Below are 18,151 nucleotides of genomic sequence, written 5' to 3'. Positions count from 1 at the left end.
ACTTAAATCCAAATCTACCCCCAATAACCAGCTAACTCTGTACATCACCCCTATGGCTACTAGTATGAGGTGCATACAGCCATTGACAAATGGTAAAAAGAAGCATTTTCTTTATTAATAAAAATGTCTACCCTGATCCATTCATTTATGGATTAACAGGAGAGAGCTATTGGAGGCTTTTCCTGTGAGTGGCAGACATAGTTTTCATGGGGAGTAGCCACTCCTTATCTGGGCATACAGCAGAGATCTTGAGAGCTCACACCAAACTGAGCTCTCAGTGTCAAGTGCAACCTTGTCTTCCTTGAAATGTAGCATGTTTGAAATGGAGCATGTTTGCCTAAGGGAAATGTCTGAAGGTGGTTGATTTTATGAAGAATTAGATCATAACAACATTTTTCAAGTAAAATAAGTTATTTTCGCTTCAGTCCAATCAATTCCCTTATTTGAACATTTAAGATAATTACAGGTTACAGGGAAATTATATATTATACACATGCTAAATTATAACCCATCTCCACCAATTAATATTTATTGAGCAATGAATGGGCAAAATATGCTAACTTGGGGATTCAAGACCTGTGTATAATTAGGTATTTCGGCTGGGAAAGATTGTAACTGCATCTTCCCAAACATCCCTCCTTTCTCTCCCCAGTGTATGTGAAGGGAAATGTAAGGATAATGTGCTAACCCATAGCTCATCTCGAAAGTATTTATACAAGGAAAAAAATCAATTACTTTCAATATTTTACATTCTTTTATTCCAGTAACTAACCAATGACGGCCTGTGATGGCCTTTAGAGCTAAGCAGGGGAGTCAACATTAGGATTCATATTTTTCTTTCTATTGGGACTTTCTGTGGGTCTTTCACATGCAAACATGAAAGATGCTATAGAGAATCTGACAGATCTTGCTGCACCCAGGTTTGGCATTGAGGGTGGTAGACAGGCTGGTGACTCTTCTCCTTTGTACTGCTGATGGTGTGAGCTGACTGAGCAAAGCTGGCCATGGATGGGCAGAAAGTAGAAATTATAGTCTATCTATCATTTTGCTAACCATTTGTGAGCAAATCTTAAAAAAACAAAAACAACTTTTGATCTTTATAAAGTATTTTGAAATCCAGAACTTAAGATCTAAATCATGGAACAGTAATTTTAAAGATGTCACTACTGTAGTCACATGTCAGTTAGGGTGGTACTCAGCAATTCAGCATTCACCCAAGATTATTTCTCTTCATCAAAATAATTGACACAAAACTTCAATGGTCTGAGTCTCTCTGATCATTGTTTTTCTTGCTTATAACTTCCTCAAGACAAGAATAATACATAGAAATAGGAATAGAAAAGGATGAGAGTAAATAGAAGATAAATATAAAATTAAAAATGTGTAGACTATATTCCTGCTTCTTAACAATTTTTATAAAAATCATAATGTATTTTCAATGATTATAATGTATTTTCAAATACATTATTTTTTTTAAAAGATTTATTTTTTATTTATACAAGAACCAGGGTACAGGTCAGAGGCGCGGGAGGGTGAGAGGATTCACCAGAGACAGAGCAGGGAACAGAACAGGCAGACTGATGAAATACACTGCTAAGGGGAGCAGCGGGTGAGACAGGAGAGGTCTGCCGTGCCATGTGGGTTTCTCCCTCACCAGCCCGGAATCGAACCAGTGCTGCAGAGGCTGCGGACAGCTTCACAGCACTACGCTCAACCCACTGTGCCACCGGGGAGGCCCTCAAATACATTTTAAAATAAACTTGTTGGGCCTCCCTAGTGGTGCAAGGGGTTAAGAACTGCACTGTGAGGCAATCCGCAGCCTCTGCAGCATGAGTTTGATCCCCGCCAGCTGGGGAGCAGCCCGCATGGCGCAGCAGACCTCTCCTGACACTCCTGCTGCTCCCCTCAGCGGTGGATTTCAGTTGGTCTGTCTGTTCTGTTCCCCACTCTGTCTCTGGTGAATCCTCTCACCCCCTGCATCTCTTGCCTGTGCCCCAGCTCTTTTATGCATAAATAAATAAATCTTTAAAAAATATATAGACTCTCTACTGTAACATGAAGTTTATTAGTTTTCATATGAGATAATCACTGGGTAATATTAGTGCCAGAGGTTTGAAACTAAGCTAGGACTCAAGTGTAGAACAGAGTTCATTGCTCTTGATTCGACTATAATATGTTTTATACTAAGCTCATGTTTTATCTATAAATTCTATTTTCCTATTATAAAAATGGTTTGTAGAAGAGACAAAAGTTTGATAAAATGATGAAAAGCACTACAGTATATGACCTGGATTTACTCCATTATCCCTTTTAAAAACAGAAGCATTTCAGTATTTCCCCCAATTAATTTCTCAAAGACTTCATCCCCTTGCAGGGATTTGGGTTTCAAATCTTTATCACCTAAAATTATTTAAGAGTTTCTGGAGATTTCTTAATCCAAGTGATCTGCCCTTGCATAATTAATTATTTTGCCCCCTACTTATACCCAGACATCAGTTCACACAAAGGGTTTAGGAACCACCATCTGGGAGAGAATAATCCACCCTCCTAGCTCCATGAATTGGTGGAGTTCCCTGTAAGACTCTGCATTCTGTGTTCCACCCATGTCTGTATTTCTGACAGCTCTAACTACCCTCCTGTAGTTGAGTGAAAGTAGAGTGATGTCTACTTCCAGTTTCCATTCTGTGAGATTTCTCTTGTAATATCACAGTCACCAAGGGATACGTGTTGCCCAGGCTATTATTGCTCAGAGATATTAAAGTTCTTGTTCAAGGGAGTCATGGTTGTCAGGGGCAGAGCCAGAGCCCAGGGATGAAAAATTCCTAGGCCAATGCTCTTCCTGCTTCCTGCAGGACAGTGTCATAGGCAGAGCCAGGTGTCCAGGGCCGGGAGTGTGACTCACTACAGGTGTCCTGATCCCCTAGCACAGTGCCTGATGTGTGGTCAGTTGCCACATTCTTCCAGAACCAGGGCAGAGCCCAGAACTGCATGGAGGCTGCCTGAACTGTAGTTTCACTGCTCAGCAACTGTGTTTCATTCTCACCCTCCCCTCTTTGAAAAGTTGTCTGGATCTTTATTTCTCTCCTATAAAGTAAGGGCAGTAATATTAGCTCTATCCACTCAGGAGCTGTAACATACCTATGAAAAGTTGGAGTAGTGTTTAGAAGAAAAAAAAAAAATATGCTCAAAACAGGGTTCCCTAGTTGTATCAAAGCAGAACACTCCTATTTGGTATGATTTGGTAGGTTATTTTTTTGGGTCTGGGAACACTATTACCATTAATTTATATGAAAACAACAAGCATTCCTGAATCCCCAAAACAGCCTATCAAACCATAGCAAATAGGACCATTCTTCTTTCAGATCATGGAGGAAACCTGTATTGAAAACAAAATAGCTATAATAGGTTGCTATTTCCAGAAAAGTCTTCAGCAGTCTTATAAAGAAGTCCCCACTGCAGTCTTTGTTTAACCCCAAATCTAGGGCCCCAAAGCCCTGAGTGTACATGGTCTTGTGCTCCTAGCCCCCTTTGCACATGTTTATAGGTGAACTGGAAGAGAGGCCCTGGCCACTCCAGAGAACAGTGAATGGAGAGGCAGCAGCCAAGCAGGCATCTCTCTTTAAGAGGACATTGGACACAAGTCCTAAGCATCAGGTCCACAACGCAGACTTTGGAACTGGGAAGCATGTCTGTGCCTTTGGACTGTGTACACACCTGCTAATGTGGAGACAGCTTCCCTTCACTTCCTAACTGGAGCTGTTGGGTGTGCTGCTGTTTTGTACTAGAGAAACACGTCTGAGTCCAGAGGAAATGCTGGCAATTGCATAGGAGATGAAGCGATCCAACACTGCACGCACACACACACAATAAATGAATTGAGAGACGACAGACTTGCGATGTGTCTTTAATCTAATCACAACTATATTCCCGGGATGAAGGTGTGATCTCAATTTTATGGATGCACGGGCATTCCCTTTGAAATCACCATTAGTGGCATGTGTGCACTTTATGGGGATGGGAATGCCCCAATGACCCTAATGATGCTAGAAATTGCCCATGATAACAAAAGGAAGGTTAATTCAGCTCACCCACAAAGCCCAGTGGCCTGATGTTCAGGGGTTAATGCCAAAGGCCCTGAATTCTACCTCTAAGAACAAAGCAGTGCTGTCCCTTCTAAGGGCTGTGTGTGTATGTGTGTGTGTGTGTGTGTGTGTGTGTGTGTGAAGTTGCCAGCTGCAGTGACAATGGAAGATGATGGGGCACATGAGTCACTTGACCTCTCTTTATGTTTGATTTATAAGCTGGATTTGATTCTATCTCTATTGCTATTGCTCAGCAAAGAAAAGCTATTCACATTTTATTTTTTTTTAAAGATTTATTTATACATACATACAAGAATTGGGGTATAGGCCAGAGATGTGGGGGATAAGAGGATTCACCAGAGACAGAGGGGGGAACAGAACAGGCAGAATGGCTGAAACACACTGCTGAGGGGAGCAGCAGGCAAGACAGGAGCGGTCTGCTGCACCTGGTGGGTCACCTCCCTGGCAGGGATCAAACTCATGTTGCTGAGGCTGCAGATAGCTTCATAGGTTGCATCTTAACGCCAGTGCATGGTGATCAGGGAGGCCCTATTTACATTTTAAAGAATGTTTTCATTACCCATTTTCTTAATTCTCTATGACTTTTTCTCAGTGTCTTGTCACATTCAACCTGTCTCATAGTTACTTGTGTCTGAATTTTATTTTCCCAGCAGAATGTGAACCCTTTGATATTAAGGTCCAGTTTGTAATCTTCTTTGCAATCCCTTCTCACACCTTAGTTCAGGACCTGGCAAAAAGGCAACCTGAGTTTCAGCTTAGTGTACTGAATTAAAATGCTTCCTTTATGCCCTGAGAGCAGAAACATCCCTCTAGATACAAATCTGGACAAGAATTAATCAATTTATTCCTTTTTTTTCTTCCCTGTGTTAGCTCAAATCATACCATGTTTATTAGCTATGAGGGAATTCTTGGAAAACACCCTTGGCAAGTTTTCAACTTACTCTACAAATAAGTTATGTCTTTTCTAAACTTTGCCAACAATTCAACCCTTAATAAATTATAATTAAAATAGACTATCTTTTTTTTAAAGATTTATTTGCTCATGCAAGAACTGGGGTGTAGGCCAGAGGTGTGAGGGTTGAGAGGATTCACCAGAGACAGAGTGGGGAACAGAACAGACAGACCAACTGAAATACACTGCTGAGGGGAGAAGTTGTCGAGACAGGAGAGGTCTGCTGATAGCTTGATAGTGCTGTGTCTTTAACCACTGTGCCTTCAGGGAGGCCCTAAAATAGACTATCCTTATCCAAACTTTATCACCTACCATATCTCAGGGATTTTGAGGATCGGTGTCCTATGACACAGTTCCAGGAACTAAGTGATAGCTGAGCTCAGCTTAGATGCATAACTCATTCTTCAGGTAGCCTCAGCAAAGGGGCAGCTTCCTGGTCTCAGTTCAGGACTAAAACAGTTACAGTAATACCTGCTCTGTATGTCATAGGATTATGATGAGTCTAATGAAGTAATTGTTTTGGAAACACATAAAATCAGCCAGCAAGTGCATAAATAAAAAGGATTATGGGAAGTGAAGATGGAAAGTATTAGAAGTGCTGATGTCCTTCATGCCAGTAATTCAAGAGGAGGGAAGAGCCTCACTGAACCTTAGTCTGTGTTCACTCAGGACTCAAAAGCTCTGACCAAGCTGGCAGCTCCACAAGCCACGAGGCAGAGCTAGAAGTGATCCAGTTGTACACAGGACCCAGGAGTTACCCTGGAAGAGGACACACTTTGTAATAAGAAGATTGATCACACAAGGATATTCCAAGGTCAGTGCATCGTGACCTGGTTGGGGGAGTGCAATTGTGAATGTGTCACTTCTCCAGCTTTTGGTTTCAGCTTTCTCCATAAGCCTGACCCTGAACTGCAGGCCAGGTAATAACAAAATCAAGGTAATAACAAAAACAAGGAATAAAAGAAATGAAACAGAGGAGAGTTATGATGCTGGGGTCTCTGAGAGTCTGTGTGGTAAGGAACCTCATCCTGGTGCCCAAGTAACAAAACCCAATTCCCGAGGGCAGCAGTGTGCAAACATTCCAGGAGAAATGGGAGTGGATGGCCTCAGCATGCGTATCTTCACCTCCTCTTTGAAAGAAGTAGGTAGCAGTGGTGGAGCTGCTAGGCCACATTGGCTTGGTGGCAGGGGGCAGTCTTAGTCTTGGCTTGATCAATAGGGACTTGAAGGAGTAGCAATGCATCATCTTGCAAACTCAGTTTAGCAGCTTAATACCTATAAAGTTGTTCATGAACTAATGGGAAAACACCAGAAATATTGGTTATAAAAATTGTACCTATTGTGGTGAGAACCAAGTCTGGGGAAGCACAGGTGACATCAGACCAGGAAGAAGTAGGCGTTGACATTGTTTCTGTTAGGAGAGAAGCATAGGTTACTGTAACCCCATCGTGCCCTATGACTCTGAATTAAAGAGGGGAGTGTGGACATTGCATGCATGCAATAAGTGCTGGCAAGGAACATAGGAGCCTCAGAACCTTGGGAAAATTATCTTCAGTGGTAAAGGGCATGAGAGAATTAGGCCTTGTATTTACCTTCCCCCAGAAAGGTAGCCGTGGGCCCAGACTAGCGCCCCTGCCCCCTCATTGCTTGGAACTTGCATTTCACCTTGTTAAAACAAGATCCGTTAGAGATAAGTTAGCCCCAGAAAGCTTAATCCAGGGACAGTCAAGCAAAGCTTCAGTAACAGGGATCCTCGGTCTCTTTATTTCTCTGCCCTGGGACTTTTATTTCTGAGCCAAGATGATAATGCACCTAAATAGCAAGCAGCTGAGTTAACTAGATAAAAGGTTTCATAAACAGTTAGTGAAATCTTGAAATAAGAGAAAGTGGAGATTCACAGCCTTACCTTGCTTGACTGGATCTAAATGTACATCACTGAAAGTTACCTAGTGAGGTGGTGAGATACTCGCACTCCTCCTGCGAGCCAGCGCACTCCGGCCTCCATGTGGTCATTCATTCTGCAGATAGATGGTGAATGCTCCCTGCCGGTCTCCTCTTGACTTGAGTCTGAGGATAAGAGTTACTGAGGAATCAATCAGCGGAAATGGATTTAATGATCTTACATGATAAGAATTATTTTAAACCAATGAGTACATGGAGCTCATAAAGGCAATTTTTACTTACTAGTTTCTAGCAAAAAAATAGGAGATCTAAAATGTTTAGGGCCATAGGTAAATAATGGCAGTAGGAGTTAATATAAAAATGTGACCGGTGCTCAAACCTCTCCTGCCGCACCTGCTGCTCCCCTCAGCAGTGTACTTCAGTCCTTCTGCCTGCTCTGCTCCCTGCTCTGGTTCTGATGAATTCTCTCATCCTCCTGCACTTCTGACTGTGCCCAGTGCTTGTATAAATAAATAAATAAATAAATATTAAAAAAAAAAGTGACAATGAGTTAAAATGACATGTAGGGAAAGAATCCGGATTATCTATGGTTAAAAGGAAGTGACAGACAAAGAAAAACAGAAAAGTTTGGCCAAAGAGAGGAAAAGCTGCTAGGAGACAAGAAAGAACTTGGGAGAGTTTCTCTAGAATTGACTTTGGTGAAGGAAGGGGGTAGAAATAGGCTGTGAGCCTTGGGGGCACCATTAGGAGTTGGGGGGCTTGAGAGCTGCTGCTACCTCCTCAATTGATCACCCATAAAGAAAAGATTTTAAATACAAATTTAAGAAAATTCCAATTACTGTGGCAGCAGCTAGGAAAAGGGAATATCAAAGAAAGTATCGAGGGGGAAAAATGATTGATTCTGAACAAAGAAAAATTAAAGATCAAAAGCAAGAAGATAAAGGCAATCATACTGGTTTTGGACAAAGACTACACACATTCAAAACCTATAAATAGATAAATAGGGAGCAATTTTCTGAAAAAAGTTAATGAAATGGAGCAACAACTGAGATATGGAAAATAATGATTATGTGACGACGGGAATAAAGCCAGTCAAATGCTACCACATCAATTAAGGAAACAGCAGGCCTCCAGAGCAGAGACAAAAATAATACAACTTCTGAAGACCCAACATTTATAAGACAACATAAAAGAGCCAATAGAAACATGTGCCTTTCACTACCGATCTGCCTAAATATTACCAAGAAAGACTTAAAAAACATGAAAACTATTCAAATTGCAAAGCAAATCTTCAAAGCTGTGCACACTTCATCAGAGCAAGTTTCACTATTTGATCTCCAGGCCACTTGCCCTCACTTCTGTATGTGACCACTCCATAGTCACCCACACTGGCCCCTACACTGTAGATGCTGAAACCCTTTTTGGGGGCAGAAGGGCGCATGACTTCTGTGTTCTCTGAGCCCCGGTGTTGACTCTCTGCTTCTTTAGGGCCAAGGGGAATGTTTCTAACTATTTGGTCTCACTTCTGACACTAAGGAGCCATCTGACCCCGTGTCCATCTCTAGACATACCTGCTATTGGGTGAAAAGTTGGACTGAAGCGTTCAGTGTCCCTGATAACTCCTTTATTCCCAGTTACCAAACCAAGGTATATAGAATGTTCTTTGTGGCGCTAGCTGTGCACCACTGGTTGTCTCTTTTCCTCTTTTCTCTCATGTTTATTTTGACATCCGTTTATTTCCTCTGTGTCTTCATTATCAGAGCCAGTGTGTGTTTGCCAGACGAATCTTCATGCTCACCTTCCTCCATATTGAAAGCACTAGCCAATCCCTGCCTCACATGTGTCTCTGTCAGTTTTCCTGGTTGTTTCTTATACTCTCTGACTCCAAACCTTAAGTCCCCACTGCTCAAGTAGACTAGTTTTCTTTTGTCCTAAGGAATGATCAACACATTTTTGGCTTAGAGCAATACACCATTATCTCATAGTGCTGGAGGGCAGATGTTCAATTTGGAATTTACCAGAATGAGATGAGGAGGTCTATGGGGGGTTGCATTGCTTCTAGAGGCCCTTGGGGAGAATCTAGTTCTTTATTCTTTCAGTTGTTGGTAGTTTCTGGCCTTGCAGGAAGAGCTGTCAGTCTGCCCAGCCGCCTGCAGCCCTTGATCTTGCAAGTCACTGCCAGATATCCCAGAACCACCAACAGGATTACCATGGACCCTTCCCCTGCCATCTCTCTCCCCTCATCTGCCTTTCTCTTCCACTTTTAAGTACTCATGAGCTTGGGCCCTCCCTGATTATCTAGAATAATCCCCTATTTTAAAATCCTAAGCTCAATCATATCTATATTCCCTTTTGCAATGTAAGGAAACATAGATCCCAGGAATCAGTGCTTGGACCTTTTTGGAGGAGGGACATTTTTCTGCCTACTAACCCACACACAGCTTTTTACAACAACTATTTGTTATTTAACCTGTATTTCTAAATAGAATTCTTAGATTTTCTTGATTTTTTTTCAGTTTGTATAATTATTTATTGATTTGCAATTACAGAAGATTAGGATTTGGTGAGTTATCTTTCATAATCAACTGCCTATCAAATATGTCTACTACTTGTCCCTTCCTCCTCCTTACATAGTTGAATGAAAGTGAGGTGAAATACGGTTTTTACATCACTGCTATTATTTAAGCAACAGTCATAGCTCAATTACGTATTACTTTCTGTGTTGGTCCCAGCATATTGATAATGCTGTTGTAGAGCAACCCCGATACAAAACGGGGTGCCTGACTGTGGGTCCTCACCCGCGCGCTTAAAAGGACTTATCAATGCTCTACTGCAGGCACACGCGAAAGGTTAATAAAAGGTTTATTTACAAGGGAAGGGGAAATGAGGAAATGTACAGCTCAGGGAGAAAAGTGGGAGACAAAGTTTTAAATGAGTCCTACCCGATCCGCCGATCAGGAATTCCAAAATGGCACTCTGAGAGCTGGCCGAGAGCCAGGAGCTGTGAAGCCAGGAGGTGAGCGAGAGAGCGAGCCCCAAGGCCCACGTGTTTGGTTTTTATATCCAACCTGGCTGCCCAACTCCACCCTCAGGTCCCAGCCACCCTCCCTTTGGTGGTGATGGGATTTGTCTTTCCCAATGTCTTGATGGCTTTAGTCTGGAGTGGGGGTGGGGTCCGCAAAGCCTGTATGGGATTAGCTCAGGACATCATTTCCCCCTAACAATTCCCCCTTTTCACTTTTTGCCACCATTTCCGTCATTTCCCCCTAACAATACTATCAGCTAAAAATGCAAGGGATAAGTTTACCATAGTCAGTTTGGTTTCCTTTTTCAGTCAATATCACAACTGAACCAGCCCTTTGGGTTCTTATTGTGGTGGGTAAGATGCTCTTCTGGAAACTTTGATAAAATAGAAGTTTGTTACATGAACTTGAAATTGCACAGCACATCTGGCTCACCTTGAGGCCCTGGGTGGAGAGAGAAAGAGTGAGCAAAGACCTGGGACCCTGCTTTAATTGGGGGTGAGGGTGATGGTTTAGGGTTTCTTGGACTTATCTTTTATTGGTGAATTTAAGTTATAAGAGGAAAGCTTAGGAAGACAGACAAAAGAGGGGAAAAGGAAGAAGACAAGTCAGCTTCAGTCGACTAGTTATCTAAATGAACTAGGATCGGCAAACAAAGGAGGCTCAGGTGGGGGAGGCAGCCTGACTCTTGAAGAGGTTGGGTGACTTCAAAGTGTCGGTTTGAGCTCTTCATCTTTGGAGGTGAATCCTCTTGGCTGAGGATGACTTAGCAATCAAAGCTTAAGTCTGACACTTGCATTACAAAATGAAAAAGTCAATTCCAGAGCTTGCAATAGAATTATACTGTCTTTTTTTCTGACAAACTTCTGTTTGTTAAATTTTGTATGTAAAATTTATATTAAAATTATTCCACACTTACCCTCTCTCTGTAAATCTACTGTCAGTTCTTCTATTAAAATTAGATATTTTCATCATCTTGTTGAATATTCCAGATATTCTGACCTGTCCACTCTGGATTTACTGATTTTGAAGCATGCTGTCCAGTTGTGTCATGGGGGTCTCCTGTAACAACATCCTAAAAATTCCTCCCATTTGACACTCTGTGAATTCTCTGTTTCTTGCTTGTTTCAGTTGAATACATTCTCCAAGAGCTCCTTGATAAAAGATGAAAGGGAGATAATACATTTTAGACACACTCATACATTTTCATTCATAAAAAGTCACTTTTTCCTACTCTCAATTTTAATTAAGTGCTTGACTACTTTTGAATTTTAGTTGGATATTCTTCCCCTACAATTTTGGACTAAATATTTGGATGGGAATCTTGAGCTTCCTGAATCCTGTTTACAGGTCTTCAGGATCTCTGTCCTCAGTAGTGTCCTGTAGCCTGGAGTCAAGGAATGCTGTTTTACTCTCTCCAGAAGAAAAACCTATTTGATCTGTAGTGGGGAAGAGACTGTGCTAGCAGGCAGAATGACAGGCACCAGGTCTCCAAATCTTCCTGCTCTAAATGGGTTCTGACATCTGCCATATAAAAACAAAGCAAACTCTAGTGCATAAGACCTTCAATACAAAAGAACTTCAATGAGTGTGGGATAGAGAGAAGAGAAAGGAAATGATATAGTTTCCAAGTGAAACACCCGAAGTTACCTGTCTCCTGTTGGTCAATGCCTAACCAAATGGGGTTGACCCAAATAGGTGCCATGGAGGCCCAAAAGCTTGCCATATGTCTAAGGCATCTTCTGCTGGGGAGCCATAGTTAGGGTCAAGAGGTGCCAGGTGAGTCTGGAAGGCTAAATCAGAATACAAGCCAAGATAAAGTGTGCCACTGTAAGCCTCCACATGGGTCTCTCCCCCCACCTCTTTTAAGTGTCTCCTTCTGTGCCCCCCTATGTCCCTAGTGCTCGTCCGAGGCTGAGAAGCAAGCACAGCTGCTTGCCCGTGTGCCTCTGCCCCATGAGCTCCTCCAGGTCTTCTAGTCTTCTCCCTCTAGCGCTTTTTCTCCCAAGCCCTTCCTAGTTTCCCTGTGCTGCTCAGCTCCATACCTGGGGCAGGCCAGGGCACCTGGACCCTCCCCTTTCTTAGGTATGGCTCTGTGACATTTTCAAGGAGTAGAAGAGGAGCTAGCAGCTCCTCTAGCAGCTTCACAGACTCTTCATGGATCCTTTTTGTTTTCAACCTCTTGAAGTCTCCAGCGTAAACACTAATTTCCTGCATACCTGCATCTTCCACTTTCAGAGTCTTTAGGGATTTTTTATTTAAGCAAGGAGGTTTCTTTGCTTTCCCCAGGTTGGGAGTTAGTATTCTCCAGCCAGGTAAGGCACTTAACACTGACTACCTTCCAGGTTCAAAATTTTGTTGCTGTTGTCTCAATTTCTGTTCTTTTTGCTATTCTGTTTATGCCCTTTTATAAAGCTTAACTAGAAAATACCAAAATATTCCTCCTAGCCAATGCTTCTTTCAGGTTTACCCCCTGTAGCCATGGATACCACCATTTTCCAGATTCCTGAACTGTTCTATTCTGTTGGCATTTGCCCCTCGGTTGAATCTACTAGTAAGGCGTATTGACTTTTTCACCATGACATCTCTCAACTATGTCCTTCCTTTTCTTCTTTTCCACTCTAGACTTTCATTATCTCTCAACAAGATTATTGCAAAATAACCTATTGACAAATTCTGATCTCCTCCCAGTCCCCATTTTTTTCCCATTTCATTTAATCTTCTTAGAGACCTTTGTCACCATGGAGCCTTCCAGCTATATATATATATATATATATATATATATATATATATGTTTTTCTCTTCTCTTTGGCTCACATTTGGGACAAACTTTCAGAGTTTGAATACAGAAAACAATAAATGCTTGTAAAGGGAGGAGCTGAATGACATTCAAGGATCTCTGCAATACCCAACATTTTTCTCTGAATAACATGGATACTCTCTCATGAGGTACCCCCACAGTTTCCTGTACAAATCTACATCCTACGTCTATTACTATTTCAGCTTGACCCTACTTGGGGCTTTTCCTCAGTGCATCTAAGTCTGCATTTCCTCCAGCATCTACTTCATGACTAAAAGTTCATGGAAACTCTCCCTAGCTATCAAGTCTTTCTGCGAACACAACAATATGGATCTAGCTGTCTGAATATCATATGTGTGAATTACTCTTTTGCCTATATATGCATTTTCTCTCTCAAGCTCTTTAAGGACAGGGATTAAAGTTAACACTTGTCTCCATCTTATGAGGGTGCTGGGAACATGACTTGGCATACATCAACTGATATGTTTTAAACTTTACTACAAAAATATCCTTAAGCAAAGAAGAGTCAGGACCTTTTCCTAAGAGACAGGCTTTAAAGGTTTGCCATTTGCTTGAAGTCATATATGTGATTTTTATTCTGAGTTTGTGTTCTAAACCAAAGTGTATCTGTGTCAAGAGACTGAGCTCAAAATTTGACTCTCTGACTTAATACTGTGCAGCTTTGAGCCCATTACTCAGCTTCTGTGTACATCCTTTTTCTCATTTATGAAACTAAGACTGTAGATATTTCTGTCATTTGTTGAGCTGAATCAGTAAATTAGTTAACTTATATAAACCACTCAAGACAGTACTAAGGAGGTGTTAGTTGCACAGTAAATATTAGTTACTATTTTAGTAAAGATTATTTAGCTCTTTTTCCAATAATATGCAAGTTCAGTTAATAGTCCACAAATGTGTGAAGTATGTCCTGTGGTTTCAGAGAACCAGGATGGAACCAAGCAGCAGATCTGGTCCTGGGAGCCAGCAGGGCAACCTTGGTGTGGTCCTGCCTGAGAGGCTGAGCCCAACTCTGAGCTTGTTCTTCCACATCATGGAGGGATGAGACCTCACCACCACCACCACCCCGCCAACATGGCAGCCTCAGCATGGCCTTGCAATCTAGAACCTTCTCCATTCTTTAAAATGTGCATTTGGATAATCTCTGTCCCTCAGTAGAGTTCGTATAATGAAACCTGGAGGGGAGGCCTCCCCAAGACCTGTCACTTCGACATGTGGATTATTTTAAGTTAGGGTTAATCGTGGTCCTGCGGACTCAAAATAAACTTTTAGCACACCTCTAACTACCTGGGGACCCAGATTAAGATTTAGGGTTCGTCCCAGAAATAACCTTTGTATGGGAGAACATATTAAGGTAGGGCTGATGTAATTACAGAGCATTTGGTCCTTTTGTCATGTGAGTCCCTTCCTCTCCCTTGAAGTCCCAGCCCCCTATCCCATTCCTTATCTTAGGATTTGGGCCCTTGTTTTATCCATGTACTTTTTTTTTTTTTAAAGATTTTATTTATTTATTTATACAAGAACCAGGATATAGGCCAGATTCACAGGAGGGTGAGAGGATTCACCAGAGACAGAACAGGGAACAGAACAGGCAGACTGACTGAAACACACTGCTGAGGGGAGAAGCCGGTGAGTCAGGAGAGGTCTGCTGTGCCATGTGGGTAGCTCCCTGGCCAGGGATTGAACTCGTGCTGCAGAGCCTGTGGATAGCTTCATAGGTTGCGTCTTAACCCCTTGCGCCACCAGGGAGGCCCCTATCCATGTACTTTTGGATTTACATCCATGGAGCCTCCATATTTAAGCAAGAAAATTTGTTCTTTTCTCCTACTAATCTGTCTTATGTTGATATGATTGCTGGATCACCCCAAGAAGAAAGGGGTGGAGAGGAATTTCCCCTCTGCCCCTAAAAATTACTTGCTGCATGTCTGCATCTGTTTTCTGTTTCAGGATTTTCAAAGTTCCCCCAATAAAGAAGAAACACTCAGTCCAAGATCATACTTAGTTCTTTTCCTTCATTATTTCTTTTGGAAATTTTCCCCCTTATCTCTAAAATAGGGTGTATTTTTCCCTCCTGTGAGTGTCAGAGGAAACTGGAGTAGTCACCCTGGTGTTGGGGTGAGGAATGAGGAAAAGTGGAGACAGAGTGGAGAATAACGGGATCGAAGTGCTGAGGTTGAACCCTGCGTGCTGAGAAGTCCCTCCAGCGTGCCACCTGGCAGCTGGCTTCTCTGTCTGTTATAGGGCAGCCCCGATACAAAACGGGCTGCCTGATTGTGGGTCCTCACCCAAGCGCTTTAAAGGACTTATCAGTGCTCTACCACAGGCACACGCGAAAGGTTAATGAAAGGTTTATTCACAAGGGAAGGGAAAATGAGGAAATGTACAGCTCAGGGAGAAAAATGGGAGACAAAGTTTTAAATGAGTCCTACCCGATCCGCCGATCTGGAATCCCAAATGGCACTCTGAGAGCTGGCCACCAGCCAGGAGCCGTGAAGCCAGGAGGCGAGCTTCAGAGCGAGCTACACCCCAGGCCCACGTGTTTGGTTTTTATACCCAACCTGGCTGCTTGACTCCACCCTCAGGTCCCAGCCACCTTCCCTTTGGTGGTGACGGGATTCATCTTTCCCAATGTCCTGATGACTTTGGTCTGGAGTGGGGGTGGGGTCCACAAAACCTGTATGGGATGAGCTCAGGACATCCTTTCCCCCTAACATGTCCACGTCTGCTCTAAATGCAGTTGTTCTGGGTCTCCAGAATATTTCTCCCTTCTCAAGTCCTTTCCTAATCTCATACTCTGGTAGATCTCATGCTAGTGTGAATCTGGATGGATCCATTGAATTATCTAAGGGTTGATTCAGGAATATCCTTGTCAGGGAGAGAAACATTTCCTTCTACCCTTTTGCTTTTTTAGATGCCCTAATATTTAAAATGACATAATATAGTAAGATAAAATAATATGTACTTATGGGATGCTCACAAATTCGGGGGGCTCCTTGATGATTTATATGCCATCCCAGCTAGGGAAAGGGTTATAGGGTTCTGGGACTTCAAGGTTAGGGAGATGGTTTGCAGGGAGATGGGGTGACAGTGTGCAGGGAGGTGTTCTGTAAATGAATGTTAACCATGCCATGCAGAGGCAAAGGGGCACAGAGAAAAAAAATTAAGAAATAGGCCTTGAAGTTTAATAAACAGTTTACTATATGTAGCTTATATGTTTTGTACTTAGCTCAAGTGATAGCTCTTTCTGGAACAGGCCCTCGATCTAAATTACTTTGGGCAGTTAAGGCTTTTCTTTAAAACACTTTTTTAATCTTCTGGGTCATAATTGCCTTTATCGCTAAACAACCCACATGCCAGAGTAGCACACTGGGTGATCAGGGAAGGGGTTCAACCTATTTTGATCCTCCATATCCTTTAAGCAATTGGAGAGATAGTGGAGGGAGTGACAGAGATTGTGATATTGCTTGTGTGTGGGAGATCAGAAACAGGGAAAAATTTTCCCACCCCATCTGGATAAAGGAACAAATTAACATCAGACAAACTAGCAGGAGAAAATGCCAAAGTTCAATAACATGCTCATGGTAAAGTTACATGATCATAAAGTCTAAAGTAAAATGGGGCAAACCAGGGGTATATATCATGCTCCAAGCAATTGAGGTATCAAGGAGAGACGGTGGTTTCACATGGTGAGACGGGAATGCCTTTATCTTTGAGAGCAAAAAGATGAGTTTCCCTTATAGCTAGGAGACATTTACGAATAAACCTACACCTGGACATTTCCATACCCCCACACTATGTTCTTCTAGGTCATACAAAGGAGAAGAGTGATGGCTTCTTTGAATAGGGAAAAAGGGCAAAAGATTAGCGAGTAAAGTAATGATCTTGCTTTGATTAGGGAGGGGGAAAAACTAAGATAAGGAGAAAAGCTTCTCCTTCATCTCCAGGGCCTTAACTCCTTGATTCCACAAAATGATTCCTTCTCTAAGAAACAGTAACAGACTTGTTGAGACTCTCAGGTACTCAATTGACCTTGTTCCTTGTACCAAGGTGACATTTGCTGAAAAAGTCTACTCTGGACTTCTTAAGGAAAACCTATCTGATCCTTCAGGGGAGACCAATCTCATAGGGAGATTGCTTCCTGAAAGCGAAGATTGACATCTTTACTGAAGGTAACAATATGTTTTCTCTACACCCCTCCACACAATGTCCACTTAAGTGGAAGTTCCTTCTGTAGCTCTGCTGTGAAACTCATCGATAGTTCAAGGTCCTGCTCCAGTGTTGCCTTCTCCAGGGAGCCTGTACTGATTGTCTCCTCCTTGCTCCTTCAGCATTTCACCGGTACTAGTTCAATGATGCTTCATTCTGCCCATCTTGTATTGTCATGGGATAGAGTTAGGACTCAGTACCAGATTATGATTTCATGTAGGGCAAGGAAATGGGCTCAATTTCCATTAACCCCCCCCCAATTTTTTAACAAATTGCTAGAAACAATGAAGGGACCAAACATAACTTTCACCACTTTGATTTACTCAGAGAAGAGAACTGCTTGCCCAGTACTCAGGTGCTGTCTCTGGGTTCTTGCTGCCAGGGGCCAGGTCTGGAATTTAGGAGGGAGATGACCCCTTCTTCCCTCTGCACTCACAGGGACTTAATGATGTGACCTTCTGCACCAATGAAAAGTGCTCCAGATCCTACCCAATCCTCCTTCTCTCTAGTATTTCTTGAGGAAGGATTTATTATTATTATTATTATTTGGTCAAAGAAATTTAAGGAAGCAGCTTGTACTTTCCAAAAGAAAGACTTTCACGCAGAGGGTCTTTGTCTAAGACATTTATAGGGGTCTTTGTCTAGGACATTTCCGTCCTCTATAAGGCAGGTGCAGAAGTGACAAAGCAAAGGTCTTTGGTGGTTGCTATTTTTCTCTTGGCCTGGAATTCATCTCAATGGCTTTTTTCCAGTAAAGTCTTTCCCCCTTTAAAACTGGTTAACAATAGGCACCATTAAGAGCATACCTGAAGCCTCTGTGCATATGAAATCAATGGAAAACTCACAGCAGTCTCCAAGGACTCTTTTTAAAATCACCTTGGACCCCATATTTCAGAAAGAAACTAAAAGAAGATGCTAAATATCATTGCCATGCAGAAGGCATTTCACTCCTTGCTACTTTAATTTCTGAAAAAGCTACAGCTCTATTATAAGGAGCACATAGTCTATTATCTCTTGATAATAACCTTAAATAAATGCCAAACACAGAGGTCTAAAATTATTTCTGGCCTCATGCATCACTTACGTTCTATGTGATGGCCTGCGATTGACTAAAAATAATGAAATGTATTCATTATGCAGTGTGTGT

At 42.2% G+C, this 18,151-nt stretch overlaps 1 long non-coding RNA gene across 1 annotated transcript in view; it reads left to right on the top strand.

Moving 5' to 3' along the window:
- Nucleotides 1-5,729: 5,729 nt before the first annotated feature.
- LOC129146857 (uncharacterized) overlaps nucleotides 5,730-18,151 on the top strand; it is a 195,928-nt gene continuing 183,506 nt past the window's right edge. The window contains exon 1 of the long non-coding RNA XR_008554141.1: nucleotides 5,730-5,869. This is a non-coding gene — a long non-coding RNA (uncharacterized LOC129146857). The remainder of the gene's footprint in view (nucleotides 5,870-18,151) is intronic.

Source organism: Talpa occidentalis, unplaced genomic scaffold (genome assembly GCF_014898055.3).
Source record: "Talpa occidentalis isolate TD23 unplaced genomic scaffold, MPIMG_talOcc4v2.1 talOcc4.5, whole genome shotgun sequence".
NCBI classification, from domain to species: Eukaryota; Metazoa; Chordata; class Mammalia; order Eulipotyphla; family Talpidae; genus Talpa; species Talpa occidentalis.
This window is presented reverse-complemented; position numbering and strand designations above follow the sequence as displayed.